The sequence below is a fragment of the Gossypium arboreum genome, chromosome 11 (genome assembly GCF_025698485.1).
Source record: "Gossypium arboreum isolate Shixiya-1 chromosome 11, ASM2569848v2, whole genome shotgun sequence".
In the NCBI taxonomy this organism is placed as follows: Eukaryota; Viridiplantae; Streptophyta; class Magnoliopsida; order Malvales; family Malvaceae; genus Gossypium; species Gossypium arboreum.
This window is the reverse complement of record NC_069080.1, coordinates 27873215-27890892: the sequence shown is the minus strand read 5'-3', so window position 1 is coordinate 27890892 and position 17678 is coordinate 27873215. Positions and strand designations below refer to the sequence as shown.

The 17678-nt window shown below is 35.1% G+C and overlaps 1 non-coding gene across 1 annotated transcript; it reads right to left on the bottom strand.

Annotated features, from left to right (window-relative positions):
• Window positions 1-17361: 17361 nt before the first annotated feature.
• LOC128284669 (small nucleolar RNA R71) lies at window positions 17362-17467 on the bottom strand. The gene has a single exon (XR_008275091.1). It is a non-coding gene; the product is annotated as a small nucleolar RNA R71 (small nucleolar RNA).
• Between the last annotated feature and the right edge of the window lie 211 nt (window positions 17468-17678).

Here is a 17678-nt window from a genome sequence, read left to right as displayed (position 1 = left end):
ATTTTAAATGATTCAACGGGTAAAGTTTTGATATGAGATGATATGAATTTCAAGATGAATTACTATGAGAAATACTTGAAATATAAAGATACAATATGTACATGATTATTGTATACTTGATATGATAAATACGTGTATATGGAAATTGAATAAGGATGAGCTCATTCTTGTCTCTTGAAACTTATGTGAATTACATAACTAACATGTTTGATGAGGATGTATGTGTGTTTAGATATTGATTTAATTGATTTGGATGCATTTGTATGATTATTTTAAAAGCGAATAAATGGTAAGCTTATTTCTCGTTATATGAACTTACTAAGCTGTAAAGCTTACTTTTTTTTATTTCCTCTGTTTTATAGTACTCGAAAGCTCATAAAGGTTGGAATCAGTCGGAGCATCATCATACTATCCTTCAGTTTGTTTTGGTATAAATAGCAAACTTATTTTAGTATAATGGCATGTATCGGTTAAGTTGGCCAATTATGGCATATATATGGTTGGTTGTAACTAGCCATTAGAATGGCTAGTGATGGCTTGTTTGATGTAAATTAGGAGGGTATAATATGATTAATATAAATATGTGCTTGGTATGATTAGATTGAACTTGGTAAATTTATATGTTTATACAAATAGGTAAGTTTGAATACATGAATACATGTGATGATATATCATGCATAAGATTGGTTGTGGCTTGGTTTTAATGTCTTGAATTGGTTGTTGAATGTATTCAAGTGTTGTTGTAGGGTGAAAGCAAATTTCGGTGAGAAAAGTAGCCATGAAAATGGCCTATTTTGGTGCACACAGGCAGACACACGGACATTTGTCTCAGCCGTGTGTGACACACGACCATGAACACGGGTGTGTGGTTTGGCTGTGTGTCCTCTACATCTTTAAAATTGAGAAACAAAATGCCCAGGTATTTTCACACCACTAGAGACACGATTGTGTGTGACACACGGCCTAGCACACAGGAGTGTGACTTGGCCGAGTGACCCATGCACCTAATTAATGTAAAATAAATTGTTCACACGGTTTAGCACACGGGCGTGTGGCTTGGTCGTGTGACCCAAGTCAGTAGCTACCCTAATTTGAACATGTACTGGGACACAACCGAGTGCCTCACATCGAATGCCCACACGGTCTGGGACACGGGTGTGTGACTTGGCCTTGTGAGCCACATGGCTTGGCCACACGGGCCTGTGTCCTCTACACCTAAGAAAAATTTTGAAATTTCGTGTAAAATTCTCTGAGTTCCCGATTTAGTCCCGATTTGATCTAAATGCATATTATGGGCCTAGAGGGCCCATTTAAGGCACAATATGATTGATTTTGGATATGAATAGTAAATGAGATAAATTTGTTTGTAATTGATCTGTAAACTCCGGTAATGCTCTATGACCCTGTTTCGGCGACGGATAAGGATTAAGGGTGTTACATTTATTTGTATCTGAGCTACGATTTAACTGATACTTTGGCTAATGTAGCAAGTACGAGTTTAGCTATACATGCCATTATATAATTTGTGATAGTGTGATAACCTCTGACCATTTTAAACATGTATTTCATATAGTAATGTCGTCCAACCGAGCTGAATCTGAGGAAGTTGAGAGCAATGCTCAAGCTTCAGTTCAAAGAGCCGCTTCAAGTAATAGAAGGCCCGTATCTGAGGGCCGAGGTGAGGAGGAAGAAGAATCCTTCTTTCAAATGATAAACGAATGGTTCGCTAAATTATTAAGAACAAATCCTGTTATACAACAACCTTCCCCTCCTGTCCCTCCATCGGTTCTTGATATACCACTAGGTAAAGAACCTGTTAGAATTGGTAAGCCTCTGGTAGATAAAATTCATAAATATGGAGCAGAAGAATTTAGGCCTACTGCTGAAGACGATCTAGAAAGGAAAAAAATTCTAGTTAGAGAATACCATCAGGGTTTTAGATGAATTATCATGTACACCGACTGAGTGTCTGAAATGTGTTGTATCACTGTTAAAAGACTCAGCTTATCAGTGGTGGAATACCCTGACTTCTGTTGTGTCTAAGGAAAATATTACTTGTAACAGACCGTTTTTAGTCAAGTCAGAACAGTGGTTTTGAGACCACAAATCTGAGGTCAAAATAATTATTTTATTATTATTTTAATGTTTACAGCATGATAATATGATTGTGTGAAAATTTTGTTAAGAAAATTTATCATTTGAGTGTTTAATTTGATAAAAGGTGTCTAATAGCTATGAAATATTAAATTTGATGTCCTTATGTTCTAATTAGACCATTAGTAGTATGAGTGGACAAATATGGCCATTAAAATGATTTTATAAAGGTTAATTAATAAGGTTAATGTTGTAAATTTATAATTAAAAGATATTAAAGTAAAGAAAACAAAATAAAAACATGCATATTGGTCTTTTTCAACTGAATATTGAAGAAGAGAAAGCCATTAAAGAATACCAAACATTCGGTCATAGTTCATCCTTGTATGTAAGTTCATTTTTGTCCCGTTTTTAATGATTTCTATGTTTTTGAGATCGTTGCAGCTTAATTTAGCTAGCCTAGGGACTATTTTGGAAAATTGTTAAAGGTTTAGGGTTTTTCCATTGATGAATATGTGAGTGTTTTGTTGTTTGATGACAGAAAATGTATGCTTATTGTTAGATAAACAACATTTACAAAGTGATTTTTAGTAAAATTGCCAATTAGGGATTAAATTGTGAAATGTGTAAAGTTTGTGGTTAAATTGTGAAGTAAATGAAAAATATGGGCTGCTATGAGTCTATATGAAATTCAGCTAGCATGAGTAGAGACTTAATTGCATGAATTTGTGTTTTTATGAGCTAAGGACTAAATTGTAAAAATGTTGAAATGTTAGGGGAAAAAGTGTAAAATTACCCTAAGATACATTTTGGGTTAAATTGAATAGAATGATAATTAAATAAGTTAATTTTGATTTCATATAGATCAAGAAAAGTGAAATTTAGATTTAGATCGGGGGAAAAACAAAGTGTTGGATTAATCGACTTATATAATCGTTTTTGCATTTGAGGTAAGTTCGCATGTAATAAGTATTATTAAAATTGTGTTTTAAATGCTTTAATATTAAATAAATTATGAATACAACCTTGCGGATATGTCCGAAAATGATTTGACAAATGTGAAATCCCAGTTGAACCTTAGGAATAGATTAGGATACTAATGACATGCCATTAGGAGTTATGTGATTTGGGTGTTGGTCTGTATGTCCAACCAGTGGCTAAGTTACTGGCATGTGTTGTAGATTCTCGTCAGCTTGTGTGAGCAGCACCGTGTAGCTTCGTCATGACCCTCAGCTTGTGTGAGTAGACCCGTTAATAGCTCGAGAGTAAGCATTATATGTGATATGAAATTGAGATAGCTTCAGCTATGTATTGGCACTTAGGGTGTGAGATTTTTGAGTATCAGATTGTATTCCAATTGGTCTAACTAGTATATTAGAGATACGAATGAGCATGAGATTGATACGTGATGGTACAGGTATGCACATGAGTAGTACTAACATTGAATTGAAGATAAGTTTATTATTATAGGAGCTTACTAAGCTTTATAGCTTACTTTGTTTACTTTTTCATGTTTTATAGTGAATTTTGAAGCTAGCTCCAATTGGGAGTCGTCGAAGATTACATCACACTATCGAGTTTTTACCTTGGTACTTTTGAGATTTTTTTTGGTTATATGGCATGTATAGGAATTATGGTCATTTTGGTATGTAATTTGGTAATAAATTTAGCCATTTTAGTTGGCTTGTAAATGTTAAGTACTTGCTTTTGTGTATAGCCATGAGAGTTGGCTTATTTTGGTATATTTAGTGATGTATATATATTTGTATAAATGACTTTTGTTGCCTGGTTGATAATATCCATTTTATATGCTTGTTCTGAATTGGCATCATGGATGTCAAATGGTTGAAATTAAAATTTGATATGCTTATGATTTTATGGCAAGATAATGTATGTATGAAGTAAGCATTTATGTGAATTATGAATGTGAATTTGGTATGAAATCATATGACTTATCTTGACACATGTGTGCCTTATGGTTGATGGTATAGAATTAGCGTGATTTAGGCTTGGTTATGATTAGTTTGAATGCTTATTTATGCCTTATGTTGTGCCAATTAGTTTGATGTAGGTGTATGCCAATTGGGTGAGCAAAATGACTTGGTAAATAACCTATTTTTGTCCACACGGGCAGAGACACGGGCGTGTGTCTCAGCCGTGTGTGACACATGGTCAGGTGACACGGTCGTGTGTCCCCTGATGTTTAATTAGAAACCAAGTCAATATGTTCCACACGGCCTAGCACATGGGCGTGTGACTTGGCTATGTGGTATAAGTCAGTATACCCTACAGGTTTGACACGGCCTGACACATGGGCGTGTGTGGCCATTTCGAAGGGCACACGGGCTGGCCACACGGACGTGTGGTTGGCCGTGTGACCTAAGTCAGAGAGTTACACTGGGTTAGACACGGGCTGGGACACTGCAATGTGATCCCATTTCGAATGTCCACATGGCCTGTAACACGGGCGTGTCTTTGGCCGTGTGAGACACACAGTCGGGACACACGGGCTTGTGTCTCCTGTATTTTGAAAAACTTTCTAAGTTTTCTAAAAGTTTTTTAAGTTATCGGTTTAGTCCTGAGCCACTCCTAAAGTATGTTTTGGGCCTCGTAGGCTCGTATTAGGGACAATGGGATTGATTATGAATAGTGTTTATTTCGAATTGGAAAATGTATGTGAAATGTATGTTTATTTGAGTATAAGTCTAACAATACTCTGTAACCCTATTTTGGTGTTGAAAATGGGTGAGGGGTGTTACATTTATTGGTATCAGAGCTACAGTTTAGTTGATTCTAGGACTAACATAGCGTATGTCAAAGTCTAGCTATACATGCCATATATAACCTGTGATAGTGTGATATCTCTTGACAGTTTAAATCGTGTTTTCATATAGTAAATGGATCCCAATCGAGTTGTGGCAAATGATGTTGAGAGTAATGCGCCAACCTCCATTCACGGAGTAGCGCAATCTGAGTTGAGACCCATATTAGGTAGTCAGGGAGGAGAGACTAAGGAGGCCTTCTTCCAAATGATGAACGAGTGGTTCACTGAGTTTGTTCGAACTAATCCTACTGTTGAGCAACCTCTACCTCCACCTATTACTCAACCGATCCCCGTAGTTCCTCAAGGTTTGGAACCTTTACTATTGAATAAGCCGCCGGTGGATAAAATATGAAAGTACAGGGCTGAAAAGTTCATAGCTACAGTAGATGACGATTCTGAGAGAGCCGAGTTTTGGATTGAGAATACGATCAGAGTATTTGATAAATTATCTTATATGCCAGCTGAGTGTGTAAAGTGTGCTGTATCACTTCTGAGAGACACTGTGTATCAATGGTGGAATACTTTGTATCTGTGGTGTCGAGAGAATGGGTCACCTTGGAATTCTTTCAAACCGAGTTTAGAAAGAAATACATTAGCCAACTGTTTATTGATCAAAAGTGAAAAGAGTTTCTAGAGTTGAAACAAGGTCGAATGTCTGTAACTGAGTACAAGAGAGAGTTTGTAAGACTCAATAAATATGCTCAAGAATGTGTTTCAACTGAGGCAATTATGTGTAAACGATTTGAAGATGGATTGAACGAAGACGTCATATTGCTAGTGGGGATTCTGGAGTTGAAAGAATTTGTGGTACTAGTCAACAGAGCTTGTAAAGCCGAAGAACTTGGTAAAGAAAAAATAAAAGTTGATTTCGAAGTTAGAGATTTGAGAAAACGATCGATGAATAAACCCTATCAATCCTCGTTAAAGAAATCACGAGATTCGTATAATCGTTCTACAACTTCAGTGGGATATTCAAATAGAGATCATGGAAAACAATACACGAGTCCTACAGCCCAAGCCACTTTAGTATTGAGTGTTGGCAGTGTGAGAAACAAAAAAACCGAGTGTCAACAGTGTGGACGACGACATTTTGGAGATTGCTAGATGAATAACAAAGCTTGTTTCAAATGCAGTTCGCTAGATCACTTTATTTGAGATTTTCCTGAGTTAGCCAAAAAAGACAAATTTCAGAATGCAAGATCGAGTAATACAGTTGGTAGGCGGAGACCACCTACAAAATATGGGAAATGTGACTAGTAGCAAAGGAGTGACAAAGGACTTTGCTGTGAGATCTGAGACTAGAGCACTAGCCAGAGCTTATGCTATTTATGCTCGCGAAGATGCATCGTCACCAGATGTTATCACCGATACATTTTTTCTCTATGACACTAATGTAATTGCATTAATTGATCCTAGATCAACTCATTCATATGTTTGTATGAATTTAGTGTCTAGTAAGAATTTGCCTGTTGAGTCTACCGAATTTGTGATTAAAGTATCAAACCCCTTAGGCAAGTATGTTCTAGTTGATAAAGTTTGCAAGAATTGTCCTTTGATGACTCGGGGTTACTACTTTCTGGAAAATTTGATGCTTTTACCGTTTGATAAATTTGATGTGATTCTGGGAATGGATTGATTGACTCTGCATGATACTATTGTGAATTTTAGATGAAAAACTATTGAATTGAAATGTCAGAATAATGAAATCCTTAGAATTGAATCTGATGAGTCGAGTGGATTACCTATTGTGATATCGTCATTGTTAGCTCAGAAATATGTGAGAAAAGGTTGCAATGCTTATTTTGCATATGTACTGGATACAAAAGTGTCTGAATCGAAGATTGAATCAGTGCCAGTGATCTGTGAGTATTCGGATGTGTTTCCAAAAGAGTTGCCTGGGTTGCCACTGACCAGAGAAGTTGAATTTGCTATTGAATTAGTACTAGGAACATCACTGATATCAATAGCTTTGTATAAAATGGCTCAACAGAATTGAAAGAGTTGAAATCTCAGTTGTAAGAGTTAACAGATAGAGGTTTTGCATGACCTAGTTTTCGCCCTGAGGTGCACCAGTTTTGTTCGTAAAGAAGAAAGATGGATCGATGAGATTGTGTATTGACTATCGTCAGCTCAACAAGGTTACAATTAAAAATAAGTATCCGTTGTTGAGAATTGATGATTTATTTGATCAGTTGAAGGGAGCAACCGTATTTTTGAAGATTGATATGAGATCTAGTTACTATCAGTTGAGAGTTAAAGATTCGGATGTGCTGAAGACTGCATTTAGAATAAGGTACGGGCATTATGAATTTCTTGTTATGCCATTCGAATTAACTAATGCTCTTGCAGTTTTTATGGATTTAATGAACTAAATCTTTAGACCGTATTTAGACAGATTTGTTGTTTTATTTATTGATGATATACTGATCTATTCTCAAGATGAGTCTGAGCATGCAGTGTGATATCCTAAATTACGGCCTAATCGGAATAGTAGTTTCGGGACCACAAATCTGAGATAGAAATAATTATTTTATAACTATTTTGAGGTCTATGATATGTTGCATGATTGTGTGAAACTTTCGTGAAGAAATTCTATGCATAAAGTGCTTAATTTGAAATTTGGGACTAAATTGAATTAGTTGCAAAACTTGCATTCTAGAAGTTTCTAGTATGAAATTACTTTGAAATATTAATTAGTAGGTCTTAAATAGCAATTTGACCAATTTCTAAGTTTATGGACAAAAAATGGACATGGATGGAATTTTTGAAAGTTTAGTAAGGAAGGGCATTTTGGTCATTTGGATATTAAATGAAATAAAATGGGAAAAATAACAAAAAAATTATCATCTTCTCCGTAAGTTGCTGCTGAATTTTGCTCTCCACCATAGCTAGGGTTTCAACACTTTTAAGCCTTGATTGTAAGTGATTTCTATGCCCGTTTTTAATGTTCTTTACATTTTTGAAATCCTCGTAGCTCGGTTTACCTATTTCTACCAATATTTTGAGCTAGGGTTTATATTTAAAAATTTACCCATGAATGATATGCATGAATTTTGATGTTTTATGGTAGAATATGAAGCTTGAGATTGTGTTAAACAACTTTTGCTAAGTGATTTTACGTAAAAAACGACTAAAATGACATAATCGGTAAAAATACCTAATGTTCATAAATACATGTTAGAATGAGAATTGGATATTGCTATAGAAGGGAAAAATGATCAGCATGTCACAAAACACAAGAAAATAGGATGAAGTTTAATTTATGAGATTTGGGGCAAAAGTGTAAATATGTGAAAGTTTAGGGGCAAAATTGTAATTTTGAAAAAAATATGATTTTGGGTTGATTTGAATAATATGAGTCTTAATTAGGCTATATTTGAAATGATAGAGTAAGGAAAATCGAAATTCGGGCTAAAATCGGCAAAATACCTAGTTGTGGACAAAATGGTAAAAATGATCATTTTCGCATACGAGGTAAGTTCATATGTAAATATTGTAATATAACTGTTATTTTAAATAATTTAATGCTATTTATACGATATTATGATTGTTATCATGCAATTCTATGCTTTGTGGTCATTGTTGGACAACATGCAAAAATTTTATGAATTATGTAAAAAATGTGAAAGACTACCGAAGTATCGTCATTGGTATTCCAAGAAGAATAGTAAAGGAGTATGAACGAGGAAAGTCCCGTTGAACCTTAGGAATAGATTAGGATATTTGGGCATCTGAGCTCGTTGAGTTGAGTCTGAGTTCACTTATGGATGCGAATGTCCGAGCTCGTTGAGTTGAGTCTGAGTTCGTGAGATGTAACTAGGCATCCGAGCTTGTTGAGTTGAGTCCGAGTTCACTTATGGATGCGAACGCCCGAGCTCTTTGAGTTGAGTCTGAGTTCGTTTATGGGCGGGTTACATGGTAGCTTGGCTACATATGTGGCACTTATATGCAAACTTTCCAAGTATCCGAGTTATATTCCGATGTGTTCAACGGGTAAAATTCTAGTGAAATGGAAGAATACTCAAGATGCAAGTGACATATTGGTAAGTGTTGTGGAATGGGCACTTTGGACAGGTATGTACTTAACCCTCGGGTTGAGACTTGATACGACAACAATAATGTAGTAAGACGATGAATGATGAATAGAAATGTGATATATATTTTGGTGATATTATGCTAATGTTGGTTGGTATAATTGCTTTGTTAAGTTATTTGTTATTTGCATGTGCACTTACTAAGCATTTATGCTTACTCCTTCCCTTCCATTCCTTGTAGTTTTGACAAGCCGGTTTGGAGATCGTGACGGTCGGAGGCACGCCACACTATCAACGGACCATCTCGGTATGGTGGCTTGCATATTTTGGGAATATGGCATGTATAGCATTATAATCCTTTTGTGTATATAATCTTATGATATAGCTACTGGATGGCATGGAAATGTTTGAGAATGATTAGCTATTGGAGTGGCTAATCGAGATTATATTTGATAACACGATGCTTTATGTGCTAACTAATCTATGGAAATCCATAAAATAGTGAAATTGGCTATAAAATGTAATCACACAAAGAAAGAAGTGACGTGAATTTGAAAAATCACTAAAAATAGTAGAAATAAAATTAGATGATGAATAAAAAATTTAATTTAATCTTAATGAATCTATTTTCATGTGGAAGAAACAAAACAGGTAAAAAGGTTGTATTTTATGAGATATTTACGTTTTGGTGAAACAGGGTCAGAGCAATTTCTGGATCCCCTATTTTGATTTTATAAATTCACCATAAATTGTGTAAAAATAATTAGGACTCAAATTTTATATGTATGGATTCCTTATTGAGTCTATTTTTAATAAAAACAAACGTCATAGTCATTGGATCTCTGTATAGGAAGAAATTTGATTCGTAGTGCACAGGTATCAGAGTAGCCAAACCCTGAAATAGGGAAAATTTTAACTAATAAACTGTACTAATTGGCCCAACTAAAAATTCTAGAAAAAATTAGTAAGTAGATACCTGAGTCTAGTTTCAGGAAAAATTTACAGAATTGGATTTCAAGTTTGGTAACTCGAGATATGATTTTTTTAGCGACTGTGACGCAGTTAGCCAGCTTGTCTAGAAATTCTAAAATAAATTGTTTGAGCTGTTTAATTAATGAATTAAGTCCGTTAACACCTCGTGCTCGACTCCGGAGACAGTCTTGGGTACGGGGGCATTACAATGCAGAACATTTTAGAATTGTGTTACAAACATTGAAAGATAAACAATTGTTTGCTAAATTCAGCAAATGCGAGTTTTGACTTCGAGAGGTTAGATTTTTGGGGCATATTGTTTCATCTGAAGGCATTCGAGTTGATCTGAGTAAGATTTCAGCAGTTGTTGACTGGAAACCACCTAGAAATGTGTTCAAAGTTAGAAGCTTTCTGGGATTAGTTGGCTACTATCGGTGGTTTTTAAAAGGATTCTCGATGATTGCTACAACATTGACTTGATTGCTATAGAAAGATGTGAAATTCGAGTGGTCCAAGAAGTGCCAATAGAGTTTTAAAAAGTTGAAAGCATTGTTAATTGAGGCACCAGTTTTAGTTCAACCAGAGTCGAGTAAAAAGTTTATGATTTTTAGCGACGCGTCATTCAATGGTTTGGGTTGTGTTTTGATGTAAGAAGGAAAAGTGATAGCTTATGCTTCTAGACAATTGAAACACCATGAAAAGAATTATCCGACATGCAATTTAAAGTTGGCCGCTATTGTATTTGCATTGAAAACTTGGTGACATCATTTATTTGGTGAAAAATGTCTTATCTTTACAGATCACAAGAGTTTGAAGTGTATCATGACTTAGAAAGATTTGAATTTGCGACAACGAAGATGGATCAAGTTACTGAAAGATTATGAATTAGTGATTGATTATCATTCGGGGAACGTGAATGTAATCGCAGATGCTCTGAGTAGAAAATCTTTGTTTGCATTGCGAGTGATGAATACACAGTTAACTTTGTTTGATGATGGTACAATTTTAGCTGAGTTAATAGAAAAAACTTTATTTCTTCAATAAATTTGCAAAGCTCAAAAGTGTGATAACGAGTTACAAATTAAAAGAGCGCAGTGCCAGTCAAATACTGATTCAGAATATTAGATCAGATCCGATGATTGTTTAAGGTTCCGAGGTAGAATTTGTGTACCAAATAATTTCGAGCTTATTTAAAAAAATCTACACGAAACACACAGTGGTTGTTTATCTGTTCACCCGGGGAGTATTAAAATGTACAATGATTTGAAACAGTTTTATTGGTGGTTGGGCATGAAAGGAGACATTTCAGAGTTTGTATCAAGATGCTTAGTTTGTCAACAAGTTAAAGTTGAACATCAAGTGCCTCCAGGATTACTACAGCCTGTGATGATACCAAACTGAAATGGGATTAAGTTACAATGGATTTCGTATCAGAATTACCCCAATCTCTGAAAAAGAAAGATGTTATTTGCGTTGTCATTGATCGACTAACGAAATCTGCACACTTCATTTCGGTATGCACAAACTTTTCGCTTGATAGATTAGTTGAATTGTACATCTCTGATATTGTTAGATTGCACAGGGTGCCAATTTCTATTATTTCGAATAGAGATCCAAGATTCACATCGCGATTTTGAAAGAAATTGCAAGAAGCTTTAGGTACGCGGCTGCACTTTAGTACTGCTTTTCATCCGAAAACTGAAGGTCAGTTTAAGAGAGTAATTCAGATTCTTGAAGATATGCTTCGTTGCTGTGTTTTAGAGTTTGAAGGCAATTGAGAGAAATATCTACCATTGGTTGAATTCGTGTATAACAACAGTTTTTAATCGAGCATAAAGATGGCACCGTATGATGCATTGTATGGTCGCAAATATTGAACTCCTTTGTATTGGACTGAGCTTAGTGAGAAAAAGATTCACGGAGTTGATTTGGTTAGAAAGACCGAAGATAAAGTGAAAGTAATTCACGACAGACAGAAATCTTACGCGGATTTGAAACGTAAAGACATTGAATTTCAAATCGGCGACAAAGTATTTTTGAAAGTATCTTCGTGGAAGAAGATTCTTCGATTTGGTCGCAAAGGCAAATTGAGTCCACGATTTATCGGGTCATACGAGATTATTGAAAGAATAGGGCTAGTAGCATATCGACTAGCTTTACTATTAGAGTAAGAAAAGATTCACAATGTATTTCATGTGTCGATGTTAGGACGATATCGATCAGATCCATCGCATGTAATTTCTCTGGCTGATATTGAAATTCAACCTGGTATGATGTATAGTGAAAAACCAATAAGAAATTTAGCTCGAGAGGTTAAAGAGTTGAGAAATAAGAACATAGATTTGGTGAAGGTTTTGTGGAAAAGTCACGGGGTTGAAGAAGCTATGTGGGAACCCGAGGAAGCTATGGGAAAACATTACCCTAACCTCTTTTCTGGTAAGATTTTCGGGGACGAAAATTCCTAAGGGGGAGAGTTGTAACAGCCAGTTTTTAGTTAAGTCAGAATAGTGGTTTTGGGACCACAAATTTGAGGTCAAAATAATAGTTTTTTTTATTATTTTAATGTTTACAGCATGATAATATGATTGTTTGAAAATTTCATTAAAATTTTTTATCATTTGAGTGTTTAATTTGATAAAAAGGACTAAATAGCGTAAAGTGTAAAAGTGAAGTTCTATTAGCTAAAGGTGTCTAATAGCTATGGAATATTAAAGTGGAGGTCCTTATGTTGTAATTAGACCATCAATAGTATGAGTGGACAAATATGGCCATTAAAATGATTTTATAAAGGTTAATTAATAAGGTTAATGTTGTATATTTATAATTAAAAGATATTAAAGTAAAGAAAACAAAATAAAAACATGCATATTCATTTTTCTCAACCGAATATTGAAGAAGAGAAAGCCATTAAAGAACACCAAACATTCGGTCATAGTTTATCCTTGCATGTAAGTTCATTTTTGTCCCGTTTTAATGATTTTTATGTTTTTGAGATTGTTGCAGCTTAATTTAGCTAGCCCAGGGACTATTTTGCAAAACTATTAAAGGTTTAGGGTTTTTCCATTGATGAATATGTATGTGTTTTTTTTGTTTGATGATAGAAAATGTATGCTTGTTGTTAGATAAACAACATTTGCAAAGTGATTTTTAGTAAAATTGCCAATTATGGATTAAATTGTGAAATGTGTAAAATTTGTGGTTAAATTGTGAAACAATGAAAAATATGGGTGCTATGAGTCTATATGAAATTCGGCTAGCATGGGTAGAGACTTAATTGCACGAATTTTTGCTTTTATGAGCTTAGGACTAAATTGTCAAAATGTTGAAATGTTAGGGGCAAAAGTGCAAAATTTTCCTAAAATACATTTTGGGTTAAATTGAATAGAATGAAAATTAAATAAATTAATTTTAATTTCATATAGATCAACAAAAGCGAAATTCAGATTTAGATCGAGGGAAAAACAAAGTGTTGGATTAATCGACTCATTTAATTGTTTTTGCATTCGAGGTAAGTTCGTATTTAATAAGTATTTTTACAATTGTGTTTTAAATGCTTTAATATTGAATAAATTATGAATACGACCTTGCGAATATGTTTGAAAATGATTCGAAAAATATGAAATCCCGGTTGAACCTTAGGAATAGATTAGGATACCAATGACATGTCATTAGAAGTTATGTGATTTGGGTGCTGGTCCGTACGTCCTACTGGTGGCTAAGTTATCCAGCATGTGTTGCAGATTCTCGTCAGCTTGTGTGAGTTGCATTGTGTAGCTTCTTCATGATGGTCAGCTTGTATGAGCAGACCTATTGATAGCTCGTGAGTGAACATTATATGTGATATAAGATTGAGATAGCTTCGACTATGTATTGGCACTTAGGGTGCGAGATTTCTGAGTATCTGATTGTATTCCAATTTGTTCAACGAGTATATTAGATATATCGATGAGTATGAGATTGATACGTGATGGTACAGGTATGTAAATGAATAGTACAAACATTAAATCGAAGAAATTGTGATCCTATTTCGAATGTCAGTATGTTCTAAGTCAGTATGTTCCACACGGCCTAGCACACGGGTGTGTGACTTGGCCGTGTAGTATAAGTCAGTATACCCTATAGGTTTGACATGGCCTAGCACATGGCCTGACACATATGCGTGTGTGGCCATTTCAAAGGGCACACGGGCTGGTCACACCGACGTGTGGTTGGCCAAGTGACCTAAGTCAGAGAGTTATACGGGGTCAGAAATAGGTTGTGACACTGCCATGTGATCCCATTTCGAATGTCCACACGGCCTGCAACACGGGTGTGTCTTTGTCTCACATGGCCTGGCCACACGGGCATATGTCCCCTATATTTTGAAAAGTTTTCTAAGTTTTCTAAAAGTTTCTTAAGTTATTGGTTTAGTCTCAAACCATTCCTAAAGCATGTGTTGGGCCTCGTAGGCTCATATTAGGGACAATGGGATTGATTAGGAATGATGATTATTTGAAATTGGAAAATGTATGTAAAATGTATGTTTATTTGAATATAAGTCCGGTAATGCATTGTAACCCTATTCCGGAGTTGAATACGGGTGAAGGGTGTTACATTACATGGGAATTTTTCCAAACAGAATTTAGAAAGAAGTATATTAGTTAGAGATTTTTTTATCAGAAAAGAAAAGAATTTTTAGAGCTTAAAGAGGGAAATATGACAGTATCTGAGTACGAATGAGAATTTGTTAGATTGAGCATGTATGCCAGAGAGTGTGTTCCGACTGAAGTTGCCATGTCTAAACATTTTGAAGAAGGATTAAACGAAGACCTTAAGTTATTGGTTGGGATTCGGGAAATAAAGGAATTTGTGGTGTTGGTTGATGGAAACACAAAAATTTATATATTTTTTCATACCCAATTTTACTTAAATTCATGCAAATCCGGTTAAATTCTTGTCGAAAAATAATTAAATATTATAAACTAATTAAATCATGTTAAAAATAATTCTTTCCCATTTAATTTTATACTTAATTTTGATTATTTTCGACAGATTCGCGCAAAAGAGCAAAAATTAGCTCGGCTGACACTACTGAAAGCACAAAACCGAGAAGCAATTTGAAATATCAAGGCACTTTAATTTCTAGGCTAAGACGGTCCAGAAATGTTTATTAATTCATAATCTAATTAATTTTAATTTATTCCCCATTTAATGTGGGTTAAATAAATTATTTTTAATTAATTATGCAGAAAGGGTCCAGTTGAACCACACTGGTCGAGCCAAATTGAGTGAAACGAACCAGCCACTAAATGGGCAGCCCAGAACCGTCCATATGCTGACCCAAATCAGCATTTTATCTGATTAAACATGCTTGCAAAAAGGCCCTCAAAAGACTTTTAAATTGCATTCAAACCCCACCTTAAATTATGGCTTTATAGATTTGGCCCAAGCTTAAAATAGCAAGGTTGAAACTCTCAACTTTGCCATGTGTGTGGCCGGCCAAGGGAGGTCTCTTTGGATGCTGGAATTTTCTATTTTTAGCAGCTAAAATCAGCTATAAAAGCCACCCCTTGCTGATCATTCAAGCAATCACTCACTTCACATCATTCTCTCATTCCCTCTCTCACTTGTCTCTCATTTTTCCATTCATTCCCTCTTGTTCAAGTGCTGATTTCTTCTCTTAGGAAAGAGGCTTCTATCAGCCATTTTGGAGCAGCAATTAGGTGTTCATAAGCCACCTTGATAGCCAAGGCCAATGAAGAACAAAGAACGGAGTAACTAGTCAAGCTACGGAGAAACACCGGATTTGCCTCTTGTTCCCTGACTCTTTAATTTTTGTTGTTGTTTTGACGAACATGTTTATGAATATTTATGCTATTGAAATGGTTATTTTAATCAATTCAGCTTAAATTATGTTTGTGTTGGGTTGATTATATTCTGCCTACTTGAATTGTTAAAATGATGTTTATGCTGTTATAGGCCTCGGTAAATTTCTTGGTTAAGTAAAATCATGCCTAAGTTATTCTTGCGTTACGACTGTGAGGTAACTAACGAATTAATTACTTAAACAGATTGAAATTGTAATTAATTGACATAGTACTTAATCAGTGCATGTTTATTCTTCTAAGGTAGCTGAAGGGTAAATTAGCAATGTATCTGGCGATATTATTGCCTTGCATAACTTGCAAGATTATTGTGATTAAATTGTTTCAAGGTAGGGATGCCTTGTTACTTCACAAAGTCTTTTATATGCTTATTAGATTTAATTAATCATTTGAATTGACATAGGGATATGCAAGATATTGGTTCAATTTAATGAGTATGTATGTGCAATAACATGTTTGCTTGCTAGAATCTGTTTAGTCGGTTGAATTGACAAAGGGATATGTCAAGAGATGAATGGATTTTTGTATGTAAATTTGTTCATAAGTTAGCAAATTACCGGGTTGCTGTGAATTTATTTATAACAGTGTAAACATGAGTTTAATAATTCTAAGTTAAAAGAATATGATTAATCCAACACAAGTATGTTACCTTGATTAAATCTTATTTGAAATCGTGCATTAGGACTCCTTTGTTTTATTTTTAATCATTTACTAGTTTTTAAATAGCTTTTGACCATCTTTTAAAGCCAATTTATTTTTACCTCACCAAAGTGTTTTACAATTAATTTCATAAATAATTCTTTTACAGTCCCTGTGGGTACGATAACTTGACATTTACTTGTCACTTTATTACTTGTTGCGATTATGTACACTTGCACATTTTTTCCATCGTTCCAAGTTTTTGGCGCCGTTGCCGGGGACTGTTTCAAAAAGTCATTATTTGTGAATTTGTTAGTTTTACATTTTGGTTTATTTTTCTGTTTAATTTTGAACTTAATTAATTTTTCTGTGATTATTTCAGGTGTTTATGAGTATTGACCGAATTATTGACCTACTTCCTGTAGACCCTGAGATTGAACGAAATTTCTGACAGCGAAGAAGACAAGCGAACTAGAGAAGGACTGAAGGAATGAATTTTGAGAATATGAATCAAGGAAATGGAACAAACCTTGCTCAAAATCCTATCCTTATTGCTGATGATAGGGATAGAGCCTTGAGACAGTATGTGGTGCCTGTTTTTAATGATCTTAATCCGGGTATTAGGAGACCCGAAATCGAGGCACAACAATTTGATCTGAAGCCAGTCATGTTCCAGATGCTTCAAACAGTGGGCCAATTCAGTGGAATACCTACAGAAGATCCTCATCTTCATTTAAGATTATTTATGGAGGTGAGCAACTCTTTCAAATTAGCTGGAGTTTTCGAAGTGCATTACGATTGAAGCTGTTCCCGTAATCACTAAGGGACAGAGCTCGAGCCTGGTTGAATTCATTGCCACCAAACTCAATTTCTACATGGCAAGTGTTAGTCGAAAGATTCCTCATGAAGTATTTCCCACCTAGTAAGAATGCTTAGTTGAGGAACGAGATCACTGCTTTCCAACAAATGGATGATGAGTCCTTGTATGAGGCATGGGAACAATACAAAGAGCTATTACAGAAATGCCCTCATCATGGAATCCCACATTGCATCCAACTTGAGACATTTTATACTGGTCTTAATGCTCACACGAGGATGGTAGTGGACGCTTCTACTAATGGTGCTCTCCTTTCTAAGTCCTATAATGAGGCTTACGAAATCATCGAGAGGATTGCCAGTAAAAATTATCAATGGCCAGCCAATCGAGCTGCGCCAGGAAGACGAGTCACTAGAATACATGAAGTGGTCACT